Raw genomic sequence first — 13,803 nt, 5'->3', positions numbered from 1 at the left:
TCGGATTTATGTGAACATTATTTTTTTTTTTTTTCAGATTGACCTACCCCGTGACTGAATTTTGCAGTGAATCCTTATCAGGTTGTTAATGTTATACACCATTGCAACTGGACACCTTAAAATTAGATGGAAGGAACAGAGTATGTTACCAGAGGATGTGCTGACTGGATAAAAAGTAGATTTTACCTTGTTTCATTTTTCTGAGCATAGAAGCCGCGTTAAAAGTTTGCAAGTCTTTAAAGCATTAGCTCCAGATGTTTTAAATGTGCTAAGGTGAGAAAGTGCAGTGAAAAACATAAAACGCTGTGTGAAGGCGATTCTGATGCACTATTACATTAAAGAAAGTAGATGGAAGATCAGGAACATACTGGCAAGAAACCAAAAAAGCTAAGTTTTCTACCGACTGGTTCTGAGAGGCTGGATAAGTCATGATCTTCCTTGCGTCTCACGATGTCTACAGACTTTGGATGAAAATTTGTTACTAATTAGTGTTACTACTCTGAATTGACATAATGTTGCCCAACATCAAAAGAACAGTGTTTTATTTAGTTCATCCAAAATAGATAAATGGACAATGTCTATAAGACATTTGGGGATTGAAAATAGTTCATAGACTTTCCATGACTATCTTGGAAGGTGGCATGTATAGTGATTAAAATATCTAGGTTGCTTGGGTTCAGATCAATCAGCCATTTACTAACGGAATGACCCTGGAAAAGCTTCCTCATCTCTCTCTGCATTTATCGCCTCCTCATTTTTGAATGAAGAATCCCAAAGCTCATAGCTTTATTATAAAGGATTAAAAAGTTTGCACATGTAATATATATGGAATTTCTCAATACAGTAGGCACATAATAAATGTGTTTATTATTTTATCCATATTATCATTAGCATCATAATTGTTATTGTAGAGTCCATTTGGTGTGAACTTTGGAGTCCAGGGTTCTGGATTGAAAACCGCTGGTCTAACCTCACAAACTCATTAAGTTGAATTTTAATTTAGAGAGATAAAAATCAGTCAAGCAAGCATTTATAAAATATATTCTCATTGTTTATTTAAAAAGTTATGAACTATTAAGTGTTATGTTATATGGTCTCAATAGTTAATTCGAAATAGTTTCAGTTCAGTCACTCAGTCGTGTCCGACTCTTTGCAACCGCATGAATTGCAGCACGCCAGGCCTCTCTGTCCATCACCAACTCCCGGAGTCCCCAAACCCATGTCCATCGAGTTAGTGATGCCATCCAACCATCTCATTGTCTGTCGTCCCCTTCTCCTCCTGCCCCCAATCCTATCCAGCATTAGGGTCTTTTCCAATGAGTCAACTCTTCGCATGAGGTGGCCAAAGTATTGGAGTTTCAGCTTCAGCATCAGTCCTTCCAATGAACACCCAGGATTGATCTCCTTTAGGATGGATTGATTGGATCTCCTTGTAGGCCAAGGGACTCTCAAAAGTCTTCTCCAGCACCACAGTTCAAAAGCATCAATTCTGTGGCGCTCAGCTTTCTTCACCATCCAACTCTCACATCCATACATGACCACTGGAAAAATCATAGCCTTGACTAGACGGACTTTTGTTGGCAAAGTAATGTCTCTGCTTTTAAATATGCTATCTAGGTTGGCCATAACCTTCCTTCCAAGGAGTAAGTGTCTTTTAATTTCATGGCTGTAATCACCATCAGCAGTGATTTTGGAGCCCCCAAAAATAAAGTCTGACACTGTTTCCACTGTTTCCCCATCTATTTCCCATGAAGTGATGGGACCACACGCCATGATCTTGGTTTTCTGAACGTTGAGCTTTAAGCCAACTTTTTCACTCTACTCTTTCACTTTCATCAAGAGGCTCTTTAGTTCTTCTTCGCTTTCTGCCATAAGGGTGGTGTCATCTGCATATCTGAGGTTATTGATATTTCTCCCAGCAATCTTGATTCCAGCCTGTGTTTCTTCCAGCCCAGCGTTTCTCATGATGTACTCTGCACATAAGTTAAATAAGCAGGGTGACAATATACAGCCTTGTTTACCCCTTTGTATTTTGACTTTCTACATTGAGTTGACAGAGATAAGTCAATATATGACTCTTACTTGTTGACAAATACACAGGAGAGTTTTCCATCCAAGGGTGTCCACAAGCTGAAAAACAGGTCATTCTTTTGGGGTTGACTTTATTTTAATATGGAAATCACTTTTCTTTGTAATTTCCAGCAGTGTTTTATTCCCTTCCTCCCCTCCTTCCTTCTTTTTATACTGAAACAATAAGGTAAGTTTTCTGTGCTACAGCCTTAGTATGCCACATTCGGACTGTATATCCAAATGTATAAAAGAGTAGAAAGTTTTATGAATTATTTGTAGTCATACATACTATATAGAAGACTCGGGGTAAAAATTTATGTATAAAAGAGTTCATAGTCTAATATATACCATATTATGATGAATGAAGACATACTAAATTTCTTCTCAATTTCTTCTAAAATATAGACTGCATTGTGTGATGATATACTCTCACAAAATACCATTCTAGTAACACACACTTTTGGTTTATTATTTCACTTGGACATTTTGATTTTACCTGGGCAGTTCCCTGTTAAAAGTAGAACAGTTTCTGTCTAGTGAGGCATCATTGAATGTTGCTTGAAAAACTCTTCTTTCTATAATAATGTGCACAAAATAATATAAATTTAAACAGATGCTGGTCTTGTTTTATTACATTTAGTTCCGGGCTATGTAGACACATTGTCTGGGTCCTTTTGGCACCACATAATAATATATCATTGATACAAGAAATAGTTTGTATGTGAATAGCATTACTGTACTTTTTATTTAAATGTATAGATTTACCCTAGAGCCATGTTGTCACTTCCGTTTATTATAATATGTTTCCCTAAAGAACACTGGCATAATATGTTTCCTTAAGATCCTGTAGAAATGTTGGATTTTAATATTTTATATTATAATTATACTCTGATTTTTCTTCCAATAATAAAACAACCCTAGTTTCTCATAAGGAATAACACATTTGCAGAACCTCATACAAATTCTAATTTTTAAACTGGAAAATTTGTGGTTCTAGGAAATATTATCAGAACTATTTTCGTTCCTATTCGCTTTAAAAGAAATGGTCTAAATGAGGTTTTTTAAACTTTCTTTTTTAAAGTCTGTACTTATTTTCCCTTTCTACATTTATACAAATTTTTAGCTCTTTTATATCATTAACAAGAAAAGATACCAAACCTAAGTATGAAAAATAGACTATTTAATAGTTACTAGTTGAAATATACTTAATTTTAATAGGACATAATTAAATTCTCAAGTATGTGTGATACAGTTTGGTGTATAATGGTAGATTCATTTGGAAAACCTAGAATGTTACTTTTTTTCTTTTGTAATTTTATTCATTTGCAGTTAGTTTCAATTAAAGTTAAAAATATAATTCATATCATAAGGCAAATAGTTAATTTCTATAGATTACTTAGAGATTTTGTATTAAATTTTGTTTTATATAGATGAGACTCATTTATTGGGTTTTGATTATTGAATATGCTACTTTGTTCATGAAATGGTAATTCTATGTCATGTTTAGCCATATTTCTATATATGTGACTTTTAAAATAATCAAATAATGTAGGATAAACTTATACAGAAGCATCTTTATAAGAATTCAATAAATCTAATTCTCACAATTTTATTGTTATAATTGAATTTTGCACTCAATCTTTCTATCTATGTCCTAGGCAAGATCACAGAGGTCACTAATAGTCCATGTTTGTTTTTAGACAATACTTGAAAATATATGATGACATAGGACTCATAATATTACAAAAATTATGTTAGTAACTATTTGCATCTAGCTAAAATAGTTAAATACTCATCCTATTAGGGAGATAAGGTAGTAAAAATGTGACTCTAATATATTTTAAAGATGATGTAGTGATACTGCCACAGTAAACTTCTGAAATAAAACTACTAGTTTATATTTTAATATAGTAAGTTCCTTATGTACAAACCAACTTTCAAAGATGCAAATGTGCCCCTGTATGCCAGCTGTTGTACTACTGTACTTTTCAAGGTACTGTACTGTAAATTAAAAATATTTTCTTCATTTTTTGTGTTTTTTAGTTTTTTATGTATTACTTGTGTGAAAAGTATTATAAACTGGTTACAGTACAGAACTATATAACCAGTTGTGTTAGTTTTATACTTAGGCTAGCTTTGTTGGACTTACAAACAAGCTGGACTTACAAACACACTCTCGGGACGGAACTTACTCATATGTAGGCAACTTAACTGTATTGGGTTATGTGTTTTTACTATTGTTGCCACCCTTACTCTTCTCACCATTTAAGCAACAGCAAGTCTTTTATATGCACTGAGTTAAGTATACAATAGTCAGAAACATCCCTCCTTTTAATTGGTAAAGAGCAAGTACTTTAAAGAAAAAGCATTTAGTGAATTTTATAATCTTATTTTTAAATATCAACAGCTCAACTTTTAATGACTCAGAACAGGGCTTAAACCCAGTGAGAGAGAATTGGAGATGAGTAGAGACAATACAAAGGGCTGGATTGTCAAAGCAGACTGACTCACATGAAAAATCTTTCCCAATAACCAGCTTAGCCAATGACTAAAGAAGACATACAATCACGAGGAACAGGTGAAACAGGGAGGGAATTGGCCCTTCAGTGCAGTTACTCAGGTAACTTCTTGCCAGTCAGGATGTGCTCTGGCTCAGGTTATGCAAAGAGCCTCTGTGTGACATTTGTGTCTGAATAAATGACACAAAAGAGGGCCATTTTGCTGTGACACATTATCATTTCATTTCCAGGTGGTTGTATAGCTTATGTGACATTTTCCAGGAAGCCATGCTCTATAAATTTGTAGATTCCAGATTTGTTTAGTACAAACAGTTGTAGACAAATGAAGTACATTCTGCTAAAATATTTTCATAGATGAGGACCCTCTTGAGAGAGAGGTGATTACTGTGTGTACCAGGAGACCTGTTGTTTGCTTGACTGTAAGGAGATTTGGTAAATATCTTCTTTGTTTCCAAGGGTGTCTCCCCATCTCCCTCCTGCTACAAGAGAGATTGTGGACTGTAGACATTCTGCTTAATGATTTTCTTTCCAGGAGCCATTCTTGAAGAAGACAGGGTGAGGGGGGAGTTCATCCACAGGGCAGAAAAGAGATTGGAGGAAAATGCATATCGTTTAATCGTTGCTGGGTCTTTAGAAAGTATTTCAATCTTTGCTAGAATCTTCTCAGCTGAGTCCAGGGAGAAGGCATGACTCTGGAGATACTCGATAAGTTTGGAGATATTTCAGAGCTGAATATACCCTCTGAGATATCTCCATAACTTAAAGTGTCTCAGGGCACAGCTTAACAAGATGGTTAATGTCTTGGCATATAAGAGTTGTGATTGTCAGTGGTTGAGTGTGGTACCAGCCTGAGTCATAGCAGTGTTATGGAGTATTGCACATCCAGGCCAGGCATGTTGAGGGAAGATTTATAAATTTACTGAGTTTACAAGAAAGGCATGGAGATAAATGTGACTGCTTCACCACTGGTAGAAGGGATATATAGAGTGTGGACCCATTACTGAATGTCATGGAGGATCACTGAAATAAACAGCAGATATGATAGAGAGACGATGATACCTAGACAAGGCAGGATCAGCTGGGGTCAGGGGAGGCCAGAGATGGTACACACCATTACATGGACAAGCTGCCCTAGACTCAGTTCCAGGAAAACATGTAAGGCCACTGGAAATCATATAACTTTGGGGAGGGAAGGAAAAAGAAGGAGTGGAGGAGAGCAAAAGAAATAGGACTTGATTTGATTTAATTTTACACTGGAAAGGACTGTATTACTGTAAATTGGCAAGATAAATTCTTCTGATGGGAAAACACATTGTAAGCCAAATTCCACTCAGACATAGAACAATAAATATTATATTTTTTAAAAATATTGAATTCGTGACAGTGGAATTTCCAACATGCTCTATTACTTTTGTGCTGTGTGCTTAGTCACTCAGTTATGTCCAACTCTTTGTGACCCCATGGACTGTAGCCCACCAGGCTCATCTGTCTATGGGGATTCTCCAGGCAAGGATACTGGAATGGGTTGCCATGCCCTCCTGCAGGGGATCTTCCCAACCCAGGGATCAAACCCATGTCTCCCATGTTGCAGGTGGATTCTTTACCATTATAGCCACAAGGGAAGTTCAAGAATATTGCAGTGGGTAGTCTATCCCTTCTCCAGCGAATCTTTCCATCCCAGAAATCAAATCACAGTCTCCTGCATTGCAGGTGCATTCTTTACCAGCTGAGCTACCAGGAAAGCCCCTCCCTATTACCTCTGCTGAAGAACAAATAATAGAGGAATTTTTTTCAAAAAACACCTCTGTCTTTACTTGTTGTGTTACCTCGATCATGTTATTAGTCTCCTGGACTCTCAGTTTCTTTACAAAGTAGGTATAACTATGCTTATTCACACAGTTGCTTTGAAGAGTAAATGAGATGTAAATGAACGCATTTAGCATGTGGTCTGGTACACCTACTGGTAGGTTTCCAATAAGTTTTTGGGAAAGCCTGATCTGAAGCAATGTAATTGATGTGATACTATTCCTTATCATTTTGCAAATGACTTAGTTTCTGCTTCCATATTAAGACAATTCTTCCCTGACCCTTTGAGATTTGAAGTTAGGACTTTTGTTCTTCTGTTTCTAAGACCAAACATTTCTGCCACCCAAAGATTGTTTGTGGGCCATCAACTGTTCTACTGTTATCAGAAGAAGGAGTTATCGTTGCGAATAGATGAAGAAATGTATCAGGTACCGTAAAGTCCCTTTGTAGGGTCATAGGGACATAGGGTCATAGGTCATAGTTGATCAAAGAATCCTAACAGATGTGGATCTGAATTATGCCTTATACACTTCTAGATGTAGTCCTCTTAATACCGAACCAAATTTGGGTCTGCCTGCCCCATGTGCAGTAAAGTCAATCTACTGACAGTAGGGAGTGGTGAAGAAAACGGCAGCATCTACTGCAGGGTGTCAAGCAAGGAGTCCAGTAGTTTTAGTACTCAAAATACCCGAACTCCCTGAAGACCTTCAGGGAAAGGTTTTTAAAGACAGGGTGAGAGAGAGGGGTTGTAGGGTTCATGATCCACTCATGGACATTTTTTCTCCTTGGTTGGTGGTGAGGTAACCAGGAGTCAACATCATTAATCTCTGGTTCTAACAAACTAGGGGTCCATGTGCTTGTGGGCAGCATATAGTTAACTTCTTCCACCTGGTGGGGATTTTATTATTTACAAAACAGTTCAAGGGACATGGCTCAGAATGTTATCTATATCCCTTGAGGAGGAACTAAAGGTTCTTGACTGTGTTTAATGGCTAAACTATTATTATTTTGTTTTACTTGACTGTTTTCCTTTTCTTCTGCATTTTCTGACTTCTCTGATTAAATATAGTCTTTGAAACTCTGCAAAAGCTTAGGAGGCTAAAGTTTTTCTACAGATAAGGGTCAGAGAGAGGACCCTGGACTGAGGGGTGGGGGGGTTCTGTTCTGGGAAGGACCCATAGGTTCCTGCTCAGTTACACTCTAGGATCCATCTTTTTTTTTTTTGGTAACACTGATGTTTCATTATTTGAATTCACTGTGGGGTTTTTTGTCGACCCATCATAATTTATATGAGAAGGCAAGGCAAACACGATTTCTGATATTTCATTTATTTATTCATTTTTATTTTACAACTATCAGTGGAAGTACTGATATTATGGGCCTGTGTACATTTTCAAGAGTTTCTGTTCTCCTTAAAAGTAATAAATAATACCTGTAAGCTATTGGGAACACTCGTTCTCTTATGAGGTCAGGAATGTACAGGTGTAAAAGATGCAATATTTCCCCAGGATATTTTTTTAAGCACCCATCAAAACTCAACGAGTATCTTCATTTTCAAAAGAAATCCACTGAGGTCTTCGGCTTTGCTTGTGCTCAGATGCTATAACAACAGGCATGAAACTAATTAGAGACCAAAGGCTACACTGCCATGTTGTCTCCTTTGAATGCAGCCCTGGAGGTGGAAGGAAGCTGGAGGGGAACATGACTGAGTGTATCACCTTTTAACAACAAGTTAGCCCAAAACAAAGCACATTTCTGCCTGCAGTTTCTTGAATTTTACAATTGTTTCCAGGGAAACACATGTATAATTTAAACTTTTACAGTTTCCAAATTTTTCTACTATAAATCCCAAGATACATAAACTTAGGGTTACTTCTCCAGATCATTACTTTATCAACTACATTTTCCTTCTTTATAACTAACAATTCCAAATAATCTGTGTTAATGTGGATTTTGAAATCTGCATTAGCTATTTTGAAAAAATAACCCAACTAATGTATTTATTACCTTACTAAAAGTTACTGCAATGATCTTTTTAAAAATTCTGTTTAGAATATTTTAAAACTTCTTCTTGTTCCTTCAGTCTCTTTTAGTCATTTTTTTTATTATTTGGAATTTGTAGTTTAAATTATATATTTGTTTTCCTGGAAATTCACTGATAGAAGATTGAAAATATCAGAATGAAAGTAAGAAGACTTGGTTTTTTTCTCAGTTCTGTCACTGACTAGCTCTTTGACCCTGAGCTCTTGATTTCTTCCCTGAACCTGTGTTTTCTTTCAGGTAAAATGGAGACATGCTGTTAAAAGATTCTTAATTTCTTTTGTTGTTCTAACATCTTTTGAAATTGCTTTATGATTTTTTTTGTTGATTTCTGACTTTCTCAGCACTTATCACAAATGTATGATGGTTTTTATATAACTCTACTATTGAGACTATACTCTTGTGGCAATGTGGATGGTCATGAGATCCATTGGGATAATATACCAAAATGGACATTATTTACATAGCAAATAAAATATACTTACATCACGTGGAAACTGGAAGTCCCAGGTTCAGCAAGAAGCATGATATTTCCTGTAAGTCTTTAGATATGTGTTAGAAATCCAGGGATAAAGTGTATTTTTTCTTACATGCACATCACTCCTTGAAGTCAGCAGTAACTCAACATACCCAATGTGGTTAGACACGGCCTTTGTAACAGGTGTCATTGCTGTCTGTAGCTTGCGTTCTTATTCTGTGTAACTCCCAAAGAGGGTTTGTCAAGTTCAATTTCAAGTCTGAAAAGCCAGTTGTAATGATTTGCTTCCACATCATGGGCTGAAGTTAGAAATGGAGCAACTGACATGCAGGATGAATTTACTGGCCTGGAGCCACTAATTACAGAGGCTGTGTTGGCAGAACCTGAAATGTTTAGATGAAAAACCCGAAGCTCTGAAGAAGATTGGAAGGAACATTTTCATCTAAAGAAGCAGTGGAATTTTAAATTAAACACGATTGGAAGATGATTGTGTACTAGTTTAAAGTCATTCCAGGTATTGCATTATTATAGACTTTAAATCAGTCATTTTGTGCGAGAATAATACTTAAACCTGGTTTTATTACCCTCTTCTTCAGAAATCTTGAGATGAGAGAAGAAATCTTCATTATAATAACTGAGATAAAACTGGAATTATAAATGCGAATAAAGTTAACATCCTGGAAGAAAGAATAGGCCTGTATCTACAATTACCTGGAATATAGCTGTATTTGCTGTGTATAGCAGATAGATTCTCTCTCCAAAATTATTTCTTGAATTGGATTGATGTGACCAGTTCACATGAAGTTTTTGAGCCAGTCTAACAATCAAAACAGACAAAGTGACATATCTGGATAGTATACGTTTGATAAACTTAAAGGAATCCAAAGAGACAATTGGGATTTTTATAAGACAAAATTTATATATAAAAAGGTTTAATGACATATTTCTAACTTGTTTCTCAATTTAATTCAATATAAGAAAGTATGTTGAATTAGTCTCACCTCCACAATGGATAAACTGCAGACATTTACAAACAGGAGAAGAATAAAAAGACTCTGAATACTTAATAAAATGACAAATTAGAAAAAAATAAATTATGTGATTTTTTTTTCACTCTTCCAGTGGTAAATCATGCAATTCAGGTTATACTATTACAGAAGGACCCACTTTGTATAATCCACTTTAATTTCTAAACGATATCATTGCGGTTCCACAAAGAACTAGAGTTTAATATATTACATCAGTGTAACATAGTTATTTTTCCAAGAAAACGACTTAGGGCTAGAAAATAAAGGGCAAGGGCATGGTTGTTTCTGTGCTAGAGACGTGCCAACATTTGCATCCGTAGAAGGTTATCAGATTAGTTTTATATTTATTAAAAAGTAAAACTATAGAGTATTTTAATCAGTTAAATATGTGATAGTTATTCACATTGGTAGCAGAAAAGCATCTTAGTTTCAGAGATGGTATCCTAAGGTATTAATTTATGGTAATGCAGCAACCAACCAAAGCTAGTGTAATTAACAACAAAAATTTACACCGAATATTTTTTTTTTCAAACTCTAAAGCTGCATGATAGAAGTGGATATAAACTTTTAGGCTTAAAAGTCTAAAAAATGGACTAAATAGAAATTAAATCTAGATATATAATATCATGAATGACATGAATGAGGCAAACAGTTTTTTCTACAAAAATCTTGAAGTGCTAGAATAAATGTACACATTTCAAAATCTTAGCAATGAATAAAAGTAGAAATATTTTCTTGATATAATGAATAATAGAATTTAAGACATCTAAATGTTAACGAGAGAACATAGTTTAATAAAAAACATTAAAGATTTCTTCTTTTATCAAAAAGCCACATATAACATTATATGTGTTCACAATAAAGTAAATAATTCCAATATCAAAATATTGTTGTTAAAATTTGTTCACCCCATTAATTTGTTTTAATATTATATATAATAATTGGTCAAATGTTATGTTTATTTATTATAGAGTCATATAACTAAGTAGAAACATATATTTTAACTTTTAGAAAACTTCAAATATTTTTTGCAGAATTTATTTACGTATAAACATCTGACTTTATTAATCATTCTTAGGTAACATTAATAGGCTTCCCATGTGGTACAGTGGTAAAGAATCTGCCTGCCAATGCAGGAGATGTAGGAGTCTCAGGTTGGATCCCTGAGTTAGAAAGATCCTCTGGAGTAGGAAATGGCAACCCACTCCAGTATTCTTGTCAGAAAAACCACATGGACAGAGGAATTTGGTGGACTACAGTCCATAGTGTCACAAAGAGTCAGACACAACTGAAGTGACTTAACATGCATAGAAAAAACCAGGAATTACTCTAGATCCATAACAATGCAACTAAGACTATAATTAAAATTAAATAATAATTCTAAAAATACATTATAATTATCACATAGTTACATATTTTAATAAAATTTAAGGAAAAGTTTAAATCAATGAACATTCATTCATTGTAGGTGTTGTGGAATGTATGCACAAAGAATTAGTTTCTACCTCGAGAAGTAATAAACAAAATGTCAAGAAATAACAGAAAATTTTGTTGGAAAATTTTTAAAATGCCACAGTGATGCATGATTATTGTGATATGCATGCTATAAACAATGAGACAGGAATATTATTTCATGTTTACTTTATAACTCAAACACATCACAGTCTTGGTATGTGAAGAACAGTTATTAATTTCTAGGTATGATATTCACATGTGAATTAGCATTGCTATTAATACCACATGAAATGCATTAAATATAAAATATAAAACAGCTGTGAAAAAAGTTGAATCCATCAATTGGCTAAAATTTGTTTTATTCACATTTCATTAATGTTTTCTTCTTCCCAGATTAAGGATGAATTTCAGTTCATTCTCTATCTAGGTTTCCATAAATTTTGAATTAACAGAGCCTATGTTGAAAAGGTTTTATAAGTCTTTCAGGAATCTGAATAAATATGCACATTTTTTCTTTCTCCATATATCTGCAATTAAAATTTGTATCTTTCTGAGAAGCCTGCAGACTTATAAAGAAAGAATAGACAAGCTAGTAAAATTAAAATTAGTATCTCTCCAAGGAAACTACACACTCTTGAAGAATGGTCTGGCTAGTTACCGTGAGGAGTACTTAAGATCCAGGGAGTGATTTAGTGTTGTATAGTTGCTCTGTTTTTCCCTCTGGTTTTATGAAATGAACTATTGAGCAAGACTTTGTTTATGTCATTAAGATTAAATCTCTGTCAAAATTGTCCTGGAGGAATTCTAAAAGGTCTGGGAAAATGGTTTTGGTATTAACAAGGATGCTAGTTTTTCACATTAAAAAATATTGTGTTTTCTGACATCCTAATTTGTGTATTTGTGTGTGTGTGTTTGGAGGGTAGCATGAAACATAACTTAAGAATGGTAGATAGATATTTCATTAGTGACATCCTGTTTCTTTTCTGTATATGCAGGTATGAAAAATTTTGGTGTGTCTGAGCAGGGATCGGTATGACTTGCTAGAGTTGAATACATTTACAGATGGTTCATTTTTCTATCATATGCTACTCAAACTCTGAAGGCTAAGAGACAGTAATATTCTAAACTGTTTAAAATAAAATAGGTATTAGAATGAAAGATACGATGACTTGGGAAGTTATATGCTACTTTAATGTCCAAAATTAGTTAAATGATTGCTTAATAAGCGTTGAATGCTGAATGTGATCATGCTTGAAAGACAAGTACATTTTTTGATGTATCTTTTAATTTTTTAATTGAATTAAAGATTATTTAAATTCTGTGTGTTAGTTGCTTAGTCGTGTCTGACTCTTTGCAACCCCATAGACTGTAGCCCACCAGGCCCCTCCGTCCATGGGATTCTCCAGGCAAGAATACTGGAGTGGGTTGCCATTTCCTTCTCCAAAAGGAATTATATCACACACATGATTCACATAATCTCATAACAACCTCTTTTTCGTCTCTACCTCTTCCTTCTCCCCACTGGTAACCACTAGTTTGTTCTCTATATCTGTGAGTCTGCTTCTTTTTTGTTTTATTCACTAATCTGTTGTATTTTTTTAGATTCTGTGATATTATATAGTATTAGTGATATTATATAATATTAGTATTTCTCTGTCACCTTTTTCAGTTAGCATAATGCTCTCCAAGTCCATCCAAGTTGCCACAATTGGCAAAATATCATTATTTTTTATGACTGAGTAGAAGGCAATGGCACCCCGCTCCAGTACTCTTGCCTGGAAAATCCCACGGACGGAGGAGCCTGGTAGGCTACAGTCCATGGGGTCGCTAGGAGTCGGATACGACTGAGCGACTTCACTTTCACTTTTCCCTTTCATGCACAGGAGAAGGAAATGGCAACCCACTCCCGTATTCTTGCCTGGAGAATCCCAGGGACGGTGGAGCCTGGTGGACTGCCGTCTATGGGGTCGCACAGAGTCGGACACGACTGAAGCGACTTAGCAGCAACAGCAGCAATAGCAGAATTCCAATGTATATGCATATATACTACACCTTCTTTATCTGTCCATCTGTTGCTGGATACTTAGGTGGCTTCCATGTCTTAGCAATTGTAAATAATGCTGCTATTAACATTGTATCTTTTTGAGTTAGTGGTTTTTTTTTTTTTTTTTTCTGATATATACCCAGAAGTAGAATTCTGGTCATATGGTAGTTCTTAATTTTAGTCTTTTGAAAAATCCCCATACTGTTTTCCAGAGTGACTGCACTGATTTACATTCCCACCAACAGCCTCAGATATGCGGATGACACCACCCTTATGGCAGAGAGTGAAGAAGAACTAAAGAGCCTCTTGATGAAGGTGAAGGAGGAGAGTGAAAAAGTTGGCTTACAGCTCAACGTTCAGAAA

At 35.1% G+C, this 13,803-nt stretch overlaps 1 long non-coding RNA gene across 3 annotated transcripts in view; it reads left to right on the top strand.

Moving 5' to 3' along the window:
* LOC145506221 (uncharacterized) overlaps positions 1–879 on the top strand; it is a 527,653-nt gene extending 526,774 nt beyond the window's left edge. For all 3 annotated transcript variants that reach the window (XR_014053639.1, XR_014053635.1, XR_014053637.1), the window contains one exon: positions 38–879. This is a non-coding gene — a long non-coding RNA (uncharacterized LOC145506221). The remainder of the gene's footprint in view (positions 1–37) is intronic.
* Positions 880–13,803: the final 12,924 nt, after the last annotated feature.

The sequence above is a fragment of the Giraffa tippelskirchi genome, chromosome 5 (assembly GCF_054371585.1).
Source record: "Giraffa tippelskirchi isolate mGirTip1 chromosome 5, T2T-mGirTip1v1.2.pri, whole genome shotgun sequence".
Classification (NCBI taxonomy): domain Eukaryota; kingdom Metazoa; phylum Chordata; class Mammalia; order Artiodactyla; family Giraffidae; genus Giraffa; species Giraffa tippelskirchi.
This window is presented reverse-complemented; position numbering and strand designations above follow the sequence as displayed.